The following is a 7299-nucleotide window of genomic DNA, read 5'->3' as shown; positions in this document are numbered from 1 at the left end:
GAGAATTCAGAAAAAGAAAGAATGCGGGGAGAATTGAGCACTGGATTTTTAAGGGTAGGCTGCAGTGGACAGGTGGCCACTATCGGTGTGAAGCCCTCGTGGACTCTGGTGCCGAGGGAAATTTTATGGACATTAACTTTGCTCGCAAGTTCAACATCCCTGTGAAGTCACTGGCTCATCCTGTATCTGTCAATGCACTAGGTGGACACCCACTGTCATCTATCACTCATTTCACAGTGTTGGTGAGTCTTCTGGCAACCACACGGAGAAGATTACATTCTATCTCACTGACACAGCCTTGGTTCCAGTGGTACTGGGGCATCCTTGGCTAACACTCCATAACCCTCACATTAATTGGAGTCAGAGAACAGTCTTTGCGTGAGATGAGAAATGTCATGCGTCTTGTTTGGTGTCTGCTTGTTCTCCTGTTTCTTGTTCTTTGTTGCAGGATGAGTCGGTGAAAATGTCTAACGTGCCCGAGGAGCACCTCGACCTGAAGGGAGTGTTCAGTAAGTCCAGGGCTGCTTCTCTTCCTCCGCATCATCCCTATGACTGTGCAATAGACTTATTACCAGGTACATCTCCACCTAAGGGCAGGTTATACTCACTTTCTGCTCCAGAAAGGGAGGCCATGGAGAAATATATTTCTGACTCTTTGGCAGCCAGGCTCATCCGTCCTTCCTCTTCTCCCGCTGGGGCAGGATTTTTTTTTTGTGGGGAAGAAGGATGGTTCCCTGCGACTGTGTATTGATTACCGGGGGCTGAACAACATCACGGAAAAGAATACCTATCCTTTGCCGTTGATGTCTTCAGCCTTTGAGCGGTTGCAGGGAGCATCCATCTTCACTAAGTTAGATCTACGCAATGCCTATCATTTGGTCCGCATAAGAGAGGGGGATGAGTGGAAAACTGCATTTAACACCCCTAGAGGGCACTTTGAATATCTTGTTATGCCCTTTGGGCGTTCCAACTCCCCCACGGTTTTCCAAGCTCTCATTAATGACGTGCTGAGAGACATGGTCGATCAGTTCATATATGTCTACCTGGATGACATATTGATATTTTCCGCTTCTCTCCAAGAACATGTTCAGCACGTCAGGTGAGTGCTCTAGAGGCTGCTGGCCACTTTGTTTCAGCTCCCATTCTCATCGCCCTTGATCCTACACGTCAGTTTGTGGTGGAGGTCGATGCGTCAGAGGCGGGGGTAGGCGCGGTTCTTTCCCAGCGCTCTTCCTCGGATGACAAGATGCACCCTTGCGCATTTTTTCTCATAGATTGTCCGCTGAACATAACTATGACATTGGTAACAGAGAGTTGCTGGCAGTCAAGTTAGCATTGGAAGAGTGGCATCATTGGTTAGAGGGTTCGGGGGTACCCTTTATCGTCTAGACAGACCATAAGAATCTCGAGTACATCAGATCTGCTAAACGACTCAACTCCAGGCAGGCTCGGTGGGCACTTTTTTTCGGTCGTTTTGATTTTTCCCTTTCTTACCGTCCGGGGTCCAAGAACATCAAACCCGACGCCTTGTCTCGCATTTTTGACCATTCTGAACAACCGTCCACTCCCGAGTGCATTATACCTGAGAGACTAGTTGTCTCCTCACTCGTATGGGAGATCGAGTCGAAGGTCCTCACGGCCTTAGAAGGGCTAACGCCTCCACCCGCTTGCCCACCGAGTCATTTATTTGTGCCGGAAGGGTTACGGTCTGACATTATTTGATGGGGTCATTGTTCCAATGTCGCGAGTCATCCAGGAGTGAATTGTACCAGTTTTCTAGTTAAGCAACGGTTCTGGTGGCGCTCCATGGCTCGTGACATCCAAGATTTTGTTTTGGCCTGCTCAGTTTGTGCTCGGTTCAAGATTTCCAATCGCAATCCGGAGGGGTTACCCGCTGTCTGTCCCTTCGAGACCCTGGTCCCACATTGCACCTGATATCGTCACAGCCCTCCCACCATCCCAGGGCAATACAGTCATTTTGACTGTAGTGGACCGGTTCTCGAAGGTGGCTCATTTTATTCCCTTGCCCAAATTACCCTCTGCCAAGGAGACAGCGGTCACTGTCATTGAACACGTCTTTTGCATTCATGGCCTCCCGATGGACGTGGTTTCTGACAGGGGACCCCAATTTGTATCCAAATTTTAGAGAGAGTTTTGTTGTTTGCTGGGTGCGAGTGTCAGTCTGTCTTCTGGTTTTCATCCACAGAGTAATGGTCAAACTGAGCAGGCCAACCAGGACCTTGCCCAGTGGTAGTCCGCCTCAAACTTCCTCCGGCGTACAGGAGAATTCACCCCGCCTTTCATGTCTCTAAAATAAAGCTTGTTTTTCATTCTAACATTAATCCGCCTGTCCCGGTCGATGATTACAATCGACAGGTAAGTGCTCGTAGGAGGAGGGGTACTGTCACGGTTCATGGGTTCACTGACGCATTCTCACGCTGTCTATGTGTGTGTGTGTGTGTGTGTGTTTGTGTTGTGGTGCTGTCAGTGTCAGTTAGTCATTAGCGTTGCTAGGGTGATTAGCTACGCTGATCAGCTCACAGGTGCGTCTTGTTATCAGTCCTACATGTAGTCCTGTGTTTGCTGTGTTTCTTTGTCAGATTGTTTTGGTGTTCATCCCTGTGGTCTCGTGTCTCCAGCAGTTCTCCCTTTGTCCTGTGAGTAGTCTGTTCGAGTACGGATTCTCATCCAGCAGTGTGTCTCTAGGAACTGTCTGCAAGTGTGGATTATCATCCAGCAGTGTTTCTCTGGATTGCTATCCGCTGGGGTCCTGTCGCCACTCGAAGCCTGTTTCTGCAGTATTCTGCTTTATTCTTGTGGACTCAATAAATATTATTAACATTCTGAGGTCTGAGGGTATCGCCGGCGATACCACTGTGGTTTTTTTCTTATCAGTGTGAAAGAGACTCAAAATACTCCGTCAATGTTGCACATACAATTAAGAGTTATACACCATTTTAATCTGTGGAATATCTTCTTTCATTTGTGTACACTCAGAGTAAAAACAAAATGTTGTGCTTTTTGTAAAATAAAGAAAACTAACATGATGCGTGATCACTCGTCTCCCTCTGAACGAAGTCCAATCTGATAGTTCTTAGAAAATGAACTGTAACTTAGTGAATACTAATGACAAAAAAAGTACACTTATGTCTAAAAAAACGTTAAGATGTCAGGTTTTAAAACATATAAGTCAAATCGAAAACAAATTTCTCCAAATGTGTATGCTTTTAAGCATATTAAGAAATTATGGTCAATATAAGATTTTAAGAGTCAAAATGTGAAGATTGAGTCTTAGATATTTTTAATGATGTATAGTTTGTCAACTGCACATCAACATTTAGGCTCTATAATATAACAAATATAGTAGCCTATATGAAATGCCCTAGAGGTAGGAATGTTCAGACGCTTTGCATCACAGAAATACATTATATTTTAAAGTATATTAAAATAGAAAACCATTATTTGGTTAGAGACTTGAGACTTCTTTTAAAAACATTATAATGGCAATGTGTTCAATCTTTTGACTGGTAGTGTAATTTAACATAGGCCTATACAAAATTTTCTTCATATCATGTGCAATAATATGTGCATGCATGAGATCACAAAAATCATGTTTTTTTTTTTGTCCTGAGTGTACTTTAATCCTGTTATCAGCATGATCACAGAGGGTTTTTTCACAGCCTACCTGACTGAAAGGCCTCATTAATATGCAAGTCATTTCAGGTCATTATTATTCAATTCTTTTGTCTTCTCGGGTGAGAATCACCCATTATACATGAGGATTCACGCCTCCATGCATACTGTGTTTCTTGACCAAAAGTGTCTTAGAAAATTTAAATCTCTCTATTGTTTTATATGAAGGAGTAGGAAGGATAATTTTTACTTCATTCTGAAGCAAAAACTCTAGTCTACAACCTCCAATACCCAGAATTCTTGTGAACACAGTTTTAATATATTTTTTGGCCTTATTTCAGTGACTTAAGTTTTTTGTTTTTTCAATAACCACGCATAAACGTTATTCCTTCAAAAACACAAACATGTACATACATGTTCCTCACATATTATTGTAGCCTAGTTTGTGCTGAATACAGTGTAATGACACTTTTGTCATTAATATGTTTATGAACAACTGAAAAAAGCACAAATGTCAGGGCATGTCAAAACTTCTCCAGGGCTCCAAAAATCCTCAGACCCCTGAGGGTTAACTCTCGCTATTGGATCCAGTCTTCCGTGACATCATTTGTTTCGAATCAGTGGTTCAGAGTGACAAAATCACATGATTTCAGTAAATGAGGCTTCATTACGTCACAAGTGTTTTGATTCAAAACAAAAGATTTGTAAAGCTTCAAAGATTAATGAAGCAGTGTTCCCTTTTGAAGGGAACTTCAACTCTGCGTTGAAATCGCATTGGGGAACGTCACACGTGACCTGGTGTCTGAAAGCCAACTATCCAACAACTCCAATCCCTATTGGCCGGCGACAGCCTATGACGTAATATCCGAGTATGGGCTGGTTGAACATGCTGACATCAACATTTTCTGCATTTATTCTTAAATTTAAAGACTTTAGACCTTCAATCCAATCACTGCGCTGTAGTATGCATGAGATTATAAATACGGTATTATGCATGAGGAAGTATCCCTTCTCTTGCCTCGGTCTCTTGTCATTCAGAGACATGTCGTTGGTGTTCGTTTCCTCAGTGCTATAACACAATGTGTTTTCCTGCGACGCGACCAGAGCAGAGGTTTGTGTGCATGTGGATTGTTTTGCTGTAATCTACCAGCACAAATGGAAAAAATGTTTGCATGAGATCGCATTACAGCGGAGAATTCAAATGTCACAAAAGTGCTGTTCATTCAACCTCTGCCTGCTCTAGCTGCGTTCAAACACGCGTGCCGTAGACTGTTTCCCTCAGCACAGCAGCATATGAGGGTTGTTTGTATTTTGCCCACAATGTGGTCAGAACTGGAGTTTGAATACGAACACATGAAAAATACGACTGTTATGATATAGACACGGAGCGTGCATATGATCGTGTCAGCGGAGCTCCGTGATGAGTTTAACTCCCTCGGGTCGGCGGTCATGCCGGCGTGATCACCGCGTTTTTTTTCTAACCAGTGTGAAAGAGACTCAAAATACTCTGTCAATGTTGCACATACAATTAAGAGTTATACACCATTTTAATCTGTGGAATATCTTCTTTTATTTGTGTACACTCAGAGTAACAACAAAATGTTGTGCTTTTTGTAAAATAAAGAAAACTAACATGATGCGTGATCTCTCGTCTCCCTCTGAATGAAGTCCAATCTGATAGTTCTCAGAAAATGAACTGTAACTTAGTAAAAACTAATCACAAAAAAATTTGACTTATGTCTAAAAAAACGATGAAATGTCAGGTTTTAAATCGTGTAAGTCAAATCGAAAACAAATATTTTGTGTTTATGTAATCTGTATGAAAAGAGAGCCATGTCAGAAGTCTGTGATTCAGCTCATTATCCGCTAATGCGGCCACGCCCACAGAGCCAGCACTATTCAGACGCAAATTCAGTCAATACATGCATACATCGTCTCAATCGTGTATTTATTGTCTTGAAAAGTGTTTTTCTGTATGTTAAAGCGATCTCTGGCCTCTGTTAGTTTGGTTAGTTCCTGGATTGCCTATTCTTCTTTAGCAGGCATTTGTGGACAAAAGGGGCAGAGCGCCCTCCGGCTGCAAGTATGAATTGAAAACACAGTATCCAGCGCTCATAGTAATGACAATAAATCCTGAATAAATATTACTCCTCTGTATAGAAAATTGACAAACATATGAGAATCCATCAATATTTCTCTAAATGTGCATGCTTTTAAGCTAAAAGGCTATATGAAATGCCATAGAGGTAACATAACTGTTCAGACACTTTGCATCACAGAAATACATTATATTTTAAAGAATATAATAGAATACCATTGTTTTAAATTGTAATAATATTTCACAGTATTGCTGTTTTTTCTGTATGTTTGATATACACCACATGATCACAGAGGGTTTTTTCACAGCCTACCTGTCTGAAAGTGCTCATTATTTATGCAGGTCATTAGAGCTCTTTATGTGATTCTTTTGTCTTCTCAGGTGAGAATCGCCCATTATTCATGATGATTCTACAACCTCAAATACCCAGAAGTCTTGTGAACAAAGATTTAATATATATTTTTTGGCTTTATTTCAGTGACTTAAGTTTTTTGTTTTTTCAATTACCACGCATAAACGTTATTCCTTCAAAAACACAAACATGTACATACATGTTCCTCACATATTATGGTAGCCTAGTTTGTGCTGAATACAGTGTAATGACACTTTTGTCATTAATATGTTTATGAAAAACTGAAAAAAGCACAAATGTCAGGGCATGTCAAAACTTCTCCAGGCCCCAAATCAGCCTCAGACTCCAGGGGGTTAATGTTTGTTGCAGGAGAATGTGTGAAATTAAAACTTTAAACACGGATACTTTATTCTGTATGAGCTGATCCACTTGGCTAGTGTTGTTAACCAGCACGGTGTAGTTATGCACACATATTTCATCAAGTCTTCTTCAAATGAATTATATGTGCAAACTGGACACTGATACAGTGGTGTAGATTATTCTAATAGACAAAAGACTGATTTTGAGACTGCAGTGCTCGTAAACATAATCAAAGTAGCCTATTATTAAATATTCTTTTGCATTTCTCCCTTCTGCTTGGAAGTTTTATGATGTTTTATTAACAAAGTTTGGGAGAAGCATGTTCTGATAATTAACCTAATTAGAACAGGTGGAGATCATTCAGTTAATCAACTCAACCAATGTCAAAAGGTATAAATTCAGCAGGCTGACTTCTGTTCATCTGAGAGTTTATCAGCATCCCTCCTCCACCCCATCTCCTCACTTCTAGTTCTATCTACTTTTACCACACCAGGGGGAGTACTCTGGGTTCGGGCCAAAATTCTGAGCTCGGAGCCCTCTCCCCGGACAGCACGCCAAATATGCATAACTCTTACTGTACTTAATTATATGGATATGTGAACTCGTGAATTGTCATTTTCTCCGTGCTCATATATTAATATTCTTTATTCTGCATAATGAGTGTGTTCTATGTCTGTGCTTCACTGGCCCTTTAATTGTGCTTTCAGTATCTCTGTTGTTTGACATCACAATTATTTCAACAATGTGAAACAGTTTGTGTCTGTAGTGACAATATTCAGTTACACATTTAGACAATGATTTATTTCACAGTTCTTCATACAGATGTGGCCGTTACCATCACAGGGAAAGGGATCCC

The sequence above is a fragment of the Megalobrama amblycephala genome, linkage group LG20 (genome assembly GCF_018812025.1).
Source record: "Megalobrama amblycephala isolate DHTTF-2021 linkage group LG20, ASM1881202v1, whole genome shotgun sequence".
NCBI classification, from domain to species: domain Eukaryota; kingdom Metazoa; phylum Chordata; class Actinopteri; order Cypriniformes; family Xenocyprididae; genus Megalobrama; species Megalobrama amblycephala.
Note: the sequence above shows the minus strand (reverse complement) of the source record.